Source organism: Coregonus clupeaformis, unplaced genomic scaffold (assembly GCF_020615455.1).
Source record: "Coregonus clupeaformis isolate EN_2021a unplaced genomic scaffold, ASM2061545v1 scaf0039, whole genome shotgun sequence".
Lineage (NCBI taxonomy): Eukaryota > Metazoa > Chordata > Actinopteri > Salmoniformes > Salmonidae > Coregonus > Coregonus clupeaformis.
Genome location: NW_025533494.1, coordinates 93517 through 104668, shown reverse-complemented (window position 1 = coordinate 104668; position 11152 = coordinate 93517). Strand labels below are relative to the sequence as shown.

The 11152-nt window shown below is 44.9% G+C and overlaps 1 long non-coding RNA gene across 2 annotated transcripts; it reads left to right on the top strand.

Moving 5' to 3' along the window:
- The first annotated feature begins 2673 nt into the window (after nucleotides 1-2673).
- On the top strand, nucleotides 2674-6520 carry LOC123483150. Of its 2 annotated transcripts, none has more exons than XR_006658096.1 (6): nucleotides 2674-2819; nucleotides 3044-3141; nucleotides 3443-3526; nucleotides 3648-3912; nucleotides 4066-4126; nucleotides 5977-6520. It is a non-coding gene; the product is annotated as an uncharacterized LOC123483150 (long non-coding RNA). The 2 variants fall into 2 exon arrangements; XR_006658097.1 differs by lacking the exon at nucleotides 2674-2819 and adding an exon at nucleotides 2940-2955.
- The last annotated feature ends 4632 nt before the right edge of the window (nucleotides 6521-11152 follow it).

Here is an 11152-nt window from a genome sequence, read left to right as displayed (position 1 = left end):
GATTTGTAGAAATCATAACGCAGAAATCATATAATGATTCACAGTCACAAAAGTGCAGTATTTGAGAAAGGCTACCTTTAAGTGATAGAAAAACATGAATTACAACATAAATTACATTTTTGTATTTCAGGTGTATTATCCTCTTCTATACATAACAATAATAATAATATATGTATTTTATAAAGCGCTTTCATTTAAGAACTTTAAAAAAAACTATCACAAAAACAAAAGGATCTGGCAGATTCTTGGGCGATTGGATTCAACAGCTTCAGATGATAAGGCATTGAGGCAGTATGTATAGGCAGTACCTTGAGTGGGGGAGCCAGGGAGACATTTCAGTCAGGGCAGGTGCTCTTCTTCAGGCACTTTGTCGACTACGATGTTCAGCTCCTTTCTATCGGTAGGCTGGAGTTTTTTTTATCCCGAAAGTGTAGTACCGACCTTGTTGATGCTTCGACGCCTGTAAAAACACCAAAAAATACCAACAAACCTTGGTATAGACATTTGATGTACATACCCACTGGTCAAACAGTCAAACACTGGTTGAATCAACATTGTTTCCACGTCATTTCAACCAAAACAATCTATGTGAGGAGATTGAAGCAACGTGGAAAAGTGATTGGATTTGAAAAAAATCTGTAATGTAAAGGCTTTTCATATTTTTTTCACCAACCTTAGACATGAATCCAATGACATATAGATTTTTGGGGGTTGATTTCACATTGAATTCACATTAGTTGACAACTCAACCAAACGTAAATCACAACTAGACGTTGAGCTGTTTGATGTCCGTGCACAGGAGGAAGTTGTTTCTAAAGTAAAGCTGCTTACTTGTTGAACCTGATTGATAACCAGGTGGCGAATCGCATCTCTGCATGTCTGGCAGACATATCAGTGTGGATGACGGATCACCACCTCAAGCTGAACCTCGGCAAGACGGAGCTGCTCTTCCTCCCGGGGAAGGACTGCCCGCTCCATGATCTCGCCATCACGGTTGACAACTCCGTTGTGTCCTCCTCCCAGAGTGCAAAGAACCTTGGCGTGACCCCCAGTCAAAACTGTTTGCTGCTCTGGCACCCCAATGGTGGAACAAGCTCCCTCACGACGCCAGGACAGCGGAGTCACTCACCACCTTCCGGAGACACTTGAAACCCCACCTCTTTAAGGAATACCTGGGATAGGATAAAAGTAATCCTTCTACCCTCCCCCTACCCCACCCCCCAAAAAAAGTGATATATTTTAAAGTGGTTGTCCCACTGGCTATCATAAGGTGAATGCACCAATTTGTAAGTCGCTCTGGATAAGAGCGTCTGCTAAATGACAAAAATGTAAATGTAAATGCATGTGAAGGACTCTATGACAAACATAAAACAAGGCAGTCAGTGATATCTTCTATTTTGCACCTAGCAAACAAAATATAGGTTGTAACACGTCTTCATTTCAGCTAGAACTTAAATTAAGGGAGCGTTTATTGATACACAAGACACTGTGAAATTTGATAAAAATGAAAATTTGTTGTAATTTTTAACTCCCACTCACCTCTGAAAATATATGTTAAAAGACATCCAAACAGAAATCCTAAGAGCAACATTACGATCCCAGGGATGCGGGTCTCCCCCTCCACCACCACGTCAGGCTTGGGCTGTTCATCTGAGGACATAGGAGAGAACAAAAGAGTGTGATAACAAGGTAAGAACACAAATAATGCCTCACTTTGTTCACAAATTCAACCGCAAGCTTCACCAGCATCTACAATAATTCCTCCCTGTCTTACTGCATAGCTGGCTGGCCTAAGAATTCCCTGCCCAAAGGTTCATGAATACACCAGTTTTTCCTGGTCAGGTCATGTGTTACATAAATAAATCCTGACCCTAGAAATGACTGTACCTTGGCATGTCTCCCTCACAACCCTAGAGGCGTTAGTGAGCCCGTTGCTGGCAATACAGATGAAGGTGACATTTCTGTTGGGGCTGTAAGACGACCAGACAACAGATATGTTGGCGTTGGGACTCCCCCTCCAGAAGGAGCCGTCAAACAAAGCCTCTGGCTCCCAAGAAAAGCTGGTGTCCTTCACTGTAGAGGAGCACTGAAGAGCCATCACACAGTGGCCATCCTTCAAAACGCTGAAGACCTTACAAACACTAGGCTCAACGAGACGCTCTGGACATTTGAACAGAAACAAAGGAAGGTCTTGTGAATAGATACCACATTTTACAAAAACAAAACGTGCAATGAAATTTGAATAATGTAGAGATAAAAATTAGCAACATTTTGAAATGATTAGAAAGAACAGTTTTGCCTATAATAAATAGGCTATCAAACTAGTGACATGTACAAAATGTGAAATTCCTAAACTTTTACTTCTGGGTGTGGAGGGTCACTTATGTCCAATGATTGCATTTTGTCTCACTTGCGCCCCTAGAGGCAAATCTAGCATAAATCCTACAGAGTGCACATTTAAAACAGGGCACGGTTGTGATTGAGACCCTTACCTGTCACAGTGAGCCGTACCTTACTGCTGCTTATCAGCTGCTCTCCCTGACCGTGTGTGAGGAGAACAGAGTAAAACATTTCATCCCTCTCTTATCATCTCTGATCTCCAAGTCATCAGACTCAGATACATACAGGAATTAAACTACTTTATTTCTTTTCTGCCTCAGAGTCTGATGGTGTTGTGCTGTTCTCTCTCCAGTCTCTCCAGTCGTAGCTCCTGGATCCTCTACATCAGTCCTAGTAGGAGTGGTTGTGGGTCTGGTTGTTGCTGGTGTTCTACTGGTCATTCTCCTGGTCCTGCTGTGGAGATATCAAAACAGCAAAAGGTGAGACATTTACAATTTCTCATTTAATTCAAAACATTCAGTTACATGTTTAGGAGAGAAATGTCTAAATATAATATAAATATTTGAAGAAAGTTCAGTACATAACACAATGTTTCTAGTTCAACAGAATATTCTGGTGACGACACCTTTCTCTCAACTATATTGATACGTACAGTATAACATCTTCTCTGTGCTTCCTATGCTGAGTATCTCTCTCCCTGTAGGCCCCCTCAGCCCCAGAGCACCAACCAGGACCCCCAACAGGACCAAGGATCTACCCAGGGCCAGGCTCCTGATACTGGGTATACACATCAGCAGCATGGTCAGTCTCTCAGCCCAGACCTCTACCACTCTCCTCTCTCTGTAACCTCATACACTGGCTCATCAACATCCACTTTGTATACAACATCTTATCATACTATATGTTCATAGGCAAGCTGAGGAATAACCAAACTAAGATTTCTCTCTTTTTCGATCTACGATACGATCAATCCCTCAGACAACAATGATAATGGTAGTGTAATGTAATGTTTTCCGTATGAATGTGTAGTAGCCTGCTTCTCTTCATTTAATATGACATGTAGAGTTTGACTAAGTGGAGGTGTTTGTGTATTATGTCTCAGATGCTGCTGGTGCTTCTGCTGCTGGACCAAGTCATGTGACTTACGTCCAGATTCAACTGAACAAGTTGGACAAGAAAAAGAAAGGTGACTCTCAACTGTGACATATATTGAGAAAGAAATGTAGCAGTGGATCTAAGATGAGTTACAATGTGTACATATATATAAATATATTTACAAGTTCTCTGCTCCTCTTCCTCCTCCTCAGTAAAGAGAGATTATCCAAAATAAAATCCTGTCTACTCTGAGGTGAAGACAGGGGAAACCACAGGTAAGACCCATTCTACAGGTTGGCAGTCATTAAAACCTTAATTCGTAATTTCTGATTTTGTGATGAAGAGGTAGAATATGTATTAAGCTAATTCCTTCATTTGTTGACTGGAAATGTCCATTGTCAGCAGCAGCTGGACCTGTTGATGTGACCTATGCTGAGGGTGACCTCCAAAAGAAGGTCAAAGCCAATAAGAAGAGAGGTAAGACTAGACATCCCTCCCTCCATATTCCCCCTATCAGAACCTCACTCCTCTTTGACCCCATATTGAATAGCTGTATATTATTCTGGATATTATTCTGGATATTATTCTGTATATAAGTATCGTATTATGCTGATGTTCGTCCTCCTACAGAAAAAGCAACCCCACCAGCGGCAGATTGTATTTTCTTAAGTGAAGCCACACACAGCCCCAGGTAAGACTAATAGCCATATGCTATTGACACTAATACAGGTGACGGATCTTAATTTCACCAGTTTCTCAAAGAAAGAAAATAATCCTGCAGCAAAAGGAAATTCGAAGTATTGTATGTATTATAATTAATGGACATTTTTGTAGGGCTTGATACATTTGTAGTTAGGGAAAATCAAGTCTTAAATTCTAGTGGAAATTACAAACTTTAGAAGCCTTTTTTAGATCTTGAATACACTACGAGTTTGCATTTCCTGCTGTGCAGGACATTTCCTGCAACAGCAGAGTGATCAAATTAAGATGCTGCACCTGTATTATACTTATGAAAATATTGCTCTGATATTTATTTTTCCTTTATTTAACTAGGCAAGTCAGTTAAGAACAAATTCTTATTTACAATGACGGCCTACACCGGTCAAACCCGGATGACGCTGGGCCAATTGTGCGCCGCCCTATGGGACTCCCAATCACAGCCGGTTGTGATACAGCCTGGAATCGAACCAGGGGGTCTGTAGTGACGCCTCAAGCACTGAGATGCAGTGCCTTAGACCGCTGCGCCACTCGGGAGCCCAAAGTATATCAAAGTATACTCTACCTGTTTAAATTATACCAATAAAAAACGTTGTGTGTTGATAAGTTACAGGTCCTTGAGGGAGATGGAGGGATAAATAACTTTGTGTGGTGATAACTTACAGGTCATTGAGGGAGATGGACGGATAAATAACTTTGTGTGGTGATATGTTACAGGTCCTTGAGGGAGATGGGAGGATAAATAACTTTGTGTGGTGATATGTTACAGGTCCTTGAGGGAGATGGAGGGATAAATAACTTTGTGTGGTGATATGTTGCAGGTTCTTGAGGGAGATGGGAGGATAAATAACTTTGTGTGGTGATATGTTACAGGTCCTTGAGGGAGATGGAGGGATAAATAACTTTGTGTGGTGATATGTTACAGGTCCTTGAGGGAGATGGAGTGATAAATAACTTTGTGTGGTGATATGTTACAGGTCCTTGAGGGAGATGGAGGGATAAATAACTTTGTGTGGTGATATGTTACAGGTCCTTGAGGGAGATGGAGGGATAAATAACTTTGTGTGGTGATATGTTACAGGTCCTTGAGGAGGAGCAGGAGAAACCTGTGGACATGGATTATGCACACACACACACACACAGAGCCATGCACAAACATACACGCACACACATACATGCAAACAAAAACACACACACACACACACACACACATGCATGCACTTACAAACACACACAAAAACACACAAGCACACACACAATAACACATTGTACATGAAGGATTTTTCTCTTGTTTTTTTACTAAAACAAATATATTTTATTGAATCATAGTTTAATTGTGTATTATTGTAACAGCTTTTTAAACAATGATATGGTGTAATGATGATGGATCTTATCTGCAGCTACAGCAATTGTATTGCGTATTGATTTGTATTGTATTGTTTGTTGGTTAGTTATTTTGTTCTTACATTTTAGTGGGTGGATTATAACCCAGTGAACTACTCTCTCTCTACACAAAGGCTGTGTTTAGACAGACAGACCAATTTTGATATTTTTTCCACTAATTGGTCTTTTGACCAATCACAAGAAGCGAAGAGAAGGATGGGCAAACTGCAGCATCACCAGTTGGAACCATTGTGGGCAGTGTTATTGGGGTGTTCTTCGTTGGTGTGTTAGTTGTTGTAGGATGGATCATATCTGGCAAAACACCTCCATCCACTAAAGAAGAACAGCTACTGCAGATATCCTCTCTTTCAATTATTTATCTATGTTTTCACAGGATAAAACAAGTGATAATTTACATTGTGATTTCTCATCTCCTAACAGGTTGTTGTTCTAGAAGCTGACAGCCTAGTGAATGTTCCAGCAGGTGAGAGGCCAGAACCACAGCCCTCTTCCATCTCTGAAGGTGACATCAATCCACGACACTGCAGGGAGACCAGGAGCAGCAGTACCAGCAGTAGCAGGAGGAGAAGAAGTCCATCCAGGAGACAAAGAGTACACTTCACCAGAAGAGAGGATAGAACCACAGAGCCCTTCTGAGGCAGAGCCTACATCAGTCTTCTATAGTCTTCTACAGCACCGTATAGAAACCAGCTGCAGCACATCGCCATCGAGTGGACAAAGACTGGAATAACTTCAACAAACCAGACAGTGTACTGGACAAAAGGAGATACATTACCCCTCCATCCCTCTCCATAGCTAGGTTTCCATTAATTTGTCCAGTGATCTTTTGTTAACATTTAGCAAGTTTGCATAGAAAATAGATGTGACAATAGAGGAGGTCCATAAAGATGGCGGCCTCCATGCACTTACCACACATTCTTTGTTTGGCTAAGTTCAGCGTATTTTGCATTGCTCTCCATTAATATTTCTTTGTGAGTTCATTAGCACAATATACATAATATAAATGTTAGCTTCAAGACGCCAGAAATTTCAAAAAGTAGATTGTGCTTCATTGAACCATGTCGTGCGCCGTAATTAAAAAATTCAGTGGATAATGCTAAAATAATGATGTCATATCTGAATTCTGCCATATTTATGCATGTGTGCCATTATCAGCTATAGTGCATTTCCATTGAACTGACTTGAGAAGTCATTGATTGAATTGGACTTTTAGTTTACTTCCTGAATTGGACCCAATTAATCAATCAATCAACTATTCCATCAACCAACCAACCAGTCAGTCATCTGGGTATATCATTATTTTTCTAATATATACTGTATGTCTAATTATTAATAAGATGAGGCATATTAAACAATCTCAATTTCAGTAACTTCTGTCACATCCAGCTGGTTGTATGGAGATCTACAGAAGTAAGACAGTCAATTATAGCTATACATTTTTCAGCTATAAAAAAATATATTTTGGGAATAATGTCAACAAACCAGACACAGTGTACTGCACAATAGGATATGAACTACTCTACTAAACTACCCTCCATCCCTCTCAGAGACCTCCTACTAAACTACCCTCCATCCCTCTCAGAGACCATCTACTAAACTACCCTCCATCCGTCTCAGAGACCCCCTACTAAACTACCCTCCATCCCTCTCAGAGACCCCCTACTAAACTACCCTCCATCCCTCTCAGATACCCCTACTAAACTACCCTCAATCCCTCTCAGAGACCCCCTACTAAACTACCCTCCATCCCTCTCAGAGACCCCTACTAAACTACCCGCCATCCCCCTCAGAGACCCCCTACTAAACTACCCTCCATCCCTCTCAGAGACCTCCTACTAAACTACCCTCCATCCCTCTCAGAGACCCCTACTAAACTACCCTCCATCCCTCTCAGAGACCCCCTACTAAACTACCCTCCATCCCTCTCAGAGACCCCCTACTAAACTACCCTCCATCCCTCTCAGAGACCTCCTACTAAACTACCCTCCATCCCTCTCAGAGACCCCCTACTAAACTACCCTCCATCCCTCTCAGAGACCCCTACTAAACTACCCTCAATCCCTCTCAGAGACCCCCTACTAAACTACCCTCCATCCCTATCAGAGACCCCTACTAAACTACCCTCCATCCCTCTCAGAGACCCCCTACTAAACTATCCTCCATCCCTCTCAGAGACCCCCTACTAAACTACCCTCCATTCCTCTTTTATAGACCCCTACTATACAACCCTCCATCCCCCTCAGAGACCCCCTACTAAACTACCCTCCATCCCTCTCAGAGACCCCCTACTAAACTACCCAAAATCCCTCTCAGAGACCCCCTACTAAACTACCCTCCATCCCTCTCAGAGACCCCTACTAAACTACCCTCCATCCCTCTCAGAGACCTCCTACTAAACTACCCTCCATCCCTCTCAGAGACCCCTACAAAACTACCCTCCATCCCTCTCAGAGACCCCCTACAAAACTACCCTCCATCCCTCTCAGAGACCCCCTACTAAACTACCCTCCATCCCTCTCAGAGACCTCTACTAAACTACCGGTCCATCCCTCTCAGAGACCCCTACTAAACTACCCTCCATCCCTCTCAGAGACCCCCTACTAAACTACCCTCCATCCCTCTCAGAGACCCCCTACTAAACTACCCTCAATCCCTCTCAGAGACCCCCTACTAAACTACCCTCCATCCCTCTCAGAGACCCCTACTAAACTACCCTCCATCCCTCTCAGAGACCCCTACTAAACTACCCTCCATCCCTCTCAGAGACTCCCTACTAAACTACCTTCCATCTCTCTCAGAGACCCCCTACTAAACTACCCCCCATCCCTCTCAGAGACCCCCTACTAAACTACCCTCCATCCCTCTCAGAGACCCCCTACTAAACTACCCTCCATCCCTCTCAGAGACCTCCTACTAAACTACCCTCCATCCCTCTCAGAGACCCCTACTAAACTACCCTCCATCCCTCTCAGAGACCCCCTACTAAACTACCCTCCATCCCTCTCAGAGACCCCCTACTAAACTACCCTCCATCCCTCTCAGAGACCTCCTACTAAACTACCCTCCATCCCTCTCAAAGACCCCCTACTAAACTACCCTCCATCCCTCTCAGAGACCCCTACTAAACTACCCTCAATCCCTCTAAGAGAACCCCTACTAAACTACCCTCCATCCCTCTCAGAGACCCCTACTAAACTACCCTCCATCCCTCTCAGAGACCTCCTACTAAACTACCCACCATCCCTCTCAGAGACCCCTACTAAACTACCCTCCATCCCTCTCAAAACTCCCTACTAAACTACCCTCCATCCCTCTCAGAGACCCCCTACTAAACTACCCTCCATCCCTCTCAGAGACCCCTACTAAACTACCCTCCATCCCTCTCAGAGACCCCTACTAAACTACCCTCCATCCCTCTCAGAGACCCCCTACTAAACTACCCTCCATCCTTCTCAGAGACCCCCTACTAAACTACCCTCCATCCCTCTCAGAGACCCCCTACTAAACTACCCTCCATCCCTCTCAGAGACCCCTACTAAACTACCCTCCATCCCTCTCAGAGACCCCTACTAAACTACCCTCCATCTCTCTCAGAGACCCCCTACTAAACTACCCTCCATCCCTATCAGAGACCCCCTACTAAACTACCCTCAATCCCTCTCAGAGACCCCCTACTAAACTACCCTCCATCCCTCTCAGAGACCCCTACTAAACTACCCTCCATCCCTCTCAGAGACCTCCTACTAAACTACCCTCCATCCCTCTCAGAGACACCTACTAAACTACCCTCCATCCCTCTCAGAGACCCCCTACTAAACTACCCTCCATCCCTAAACTACCCTCAATCCCTCTCAGAGACCCCCTACTAAACTACCCTCCATCCCTCTCAGAGACCTACTAAACTACCCTCCATCCCTATCAGAGACCCCTACTAAACTACCCTCCATCCCTCTCAGAGACCCCTACTAAACTACCCTCCATCCCTCTCAGAGACCCCCTACTAAACTACCCTCCATCCCTCTCAGAGACCCCTACTATACTACCCTCCATCCCTCTCAGAGACCCCTACTAAACTACCCTCCATCCCTCTCAGAGACCCCCTACTAAACTACCCTCCATCCCTCTCAAAGACCCCCTACTAAACTACCCTCCATCCCTCTCAGAGACCCCTACTAAACTACCCTCAATCCCTCTCAGAGACCCCCTACTAAACTACCCTCCATCCCTCTCAGAGACCCCCTACTAAACTACCCTCCATCCCTCTCAGAGACCTACTAAACTACCCTCCATCCTTATCAGAGACCCCTACTAAACTACCCTCCATCCCTCTCAGAGACCCCCTACTAAACTACCCTCCATCCCTCTCAGAGACCCCCTACTAAACTACCCTCCATCCCTCTCAGAGACCCCTACTAAACTACCCTCCATCCCTCTCAGAGACCTCCTACTAAACTACCCTCCATCCCTCTCAGAGACCCCTACAAAACTACCCTCCATCCCTCTCAGAGACCCCCTACAAAACTACCCTCCATCCCTCTCAGAGACCCCCTACTAAACTACCCTCCATCCCTCTCAGAGACCTCTACTAAACTACCGTCCATCCCTCTCAGAGACCCCTACTAAACTACCCTCCATCCCTCTCAGAGACCCCCTACTAAACTACCCTCCATCCCTCTCAGAGACCCCCTACTAAACTACCCTCAATCCCTCTCAGAGACCCCCCTACTAAACTACCCTCCATCCCTCTCAGAGACCCCTACTAAACTACCCTCCATCCCTCTCAGAGACCCCTACTAAACTACCCTCCATCCCTCTCAGAGACTCCCTACTAAACTACCTTCCATCTCTCTCAGAGACCCCCTACTAAACTACCCCCATCCCTCTCAGAGACCCCCTACTAAACTACCCTCCATCCCTCTCAGAGACCCCCTACTAAACTACCCTCCATCCCTCTCAGAGACCTCCTACTAAACTACCCTCCATCCCTCTCAGAGACCCCTACTAAACTACCCTCCATCCCTCTCAGAGACCCCCTACTAAACTACCCTCCATCCCTCTCAGAGACCCCCTACTAAACTACCCTCCATCCCTCTCAGAGACCTCCTACTAAACTACCCTCCATCCCTCTCAAAGACCCCCTACTAAACTACCCTCCATCCCTCTCAGAGACCCCTACTAAACTACCCTCAATCCCTCTAAGAGAACCCCTACTAAACTACCCTCCATCCCTCTCAGAGACCCCTACTAAACTACCCTCCATCCCTCTCAGAGACCTCCTACTAAACTACCCACCATCCCTCTCAGAGACCCCTACTAAACTACCCTCCATCCCTCTCAAAAACTCCCTACTAAACTACCCTCCATCCCTCTCAGAGACCCCCTACTAAACTACCCTCCATCCCTCTCAGAGACCCCTACTAAACTACCCTCCATCCCTCTCAGAGACCCCTACTAAACTACCCTCCATCCCTCTCAGAGACCCCCTACTAAACTACCCTCCATCCTTCTCAGAGACCCCCTACTAAACTACCCTCCATCCCTCTCAGAGACCCCCTACTAAACTACCCTCCATCCCTCTCAGAGACCCCTACTAAAC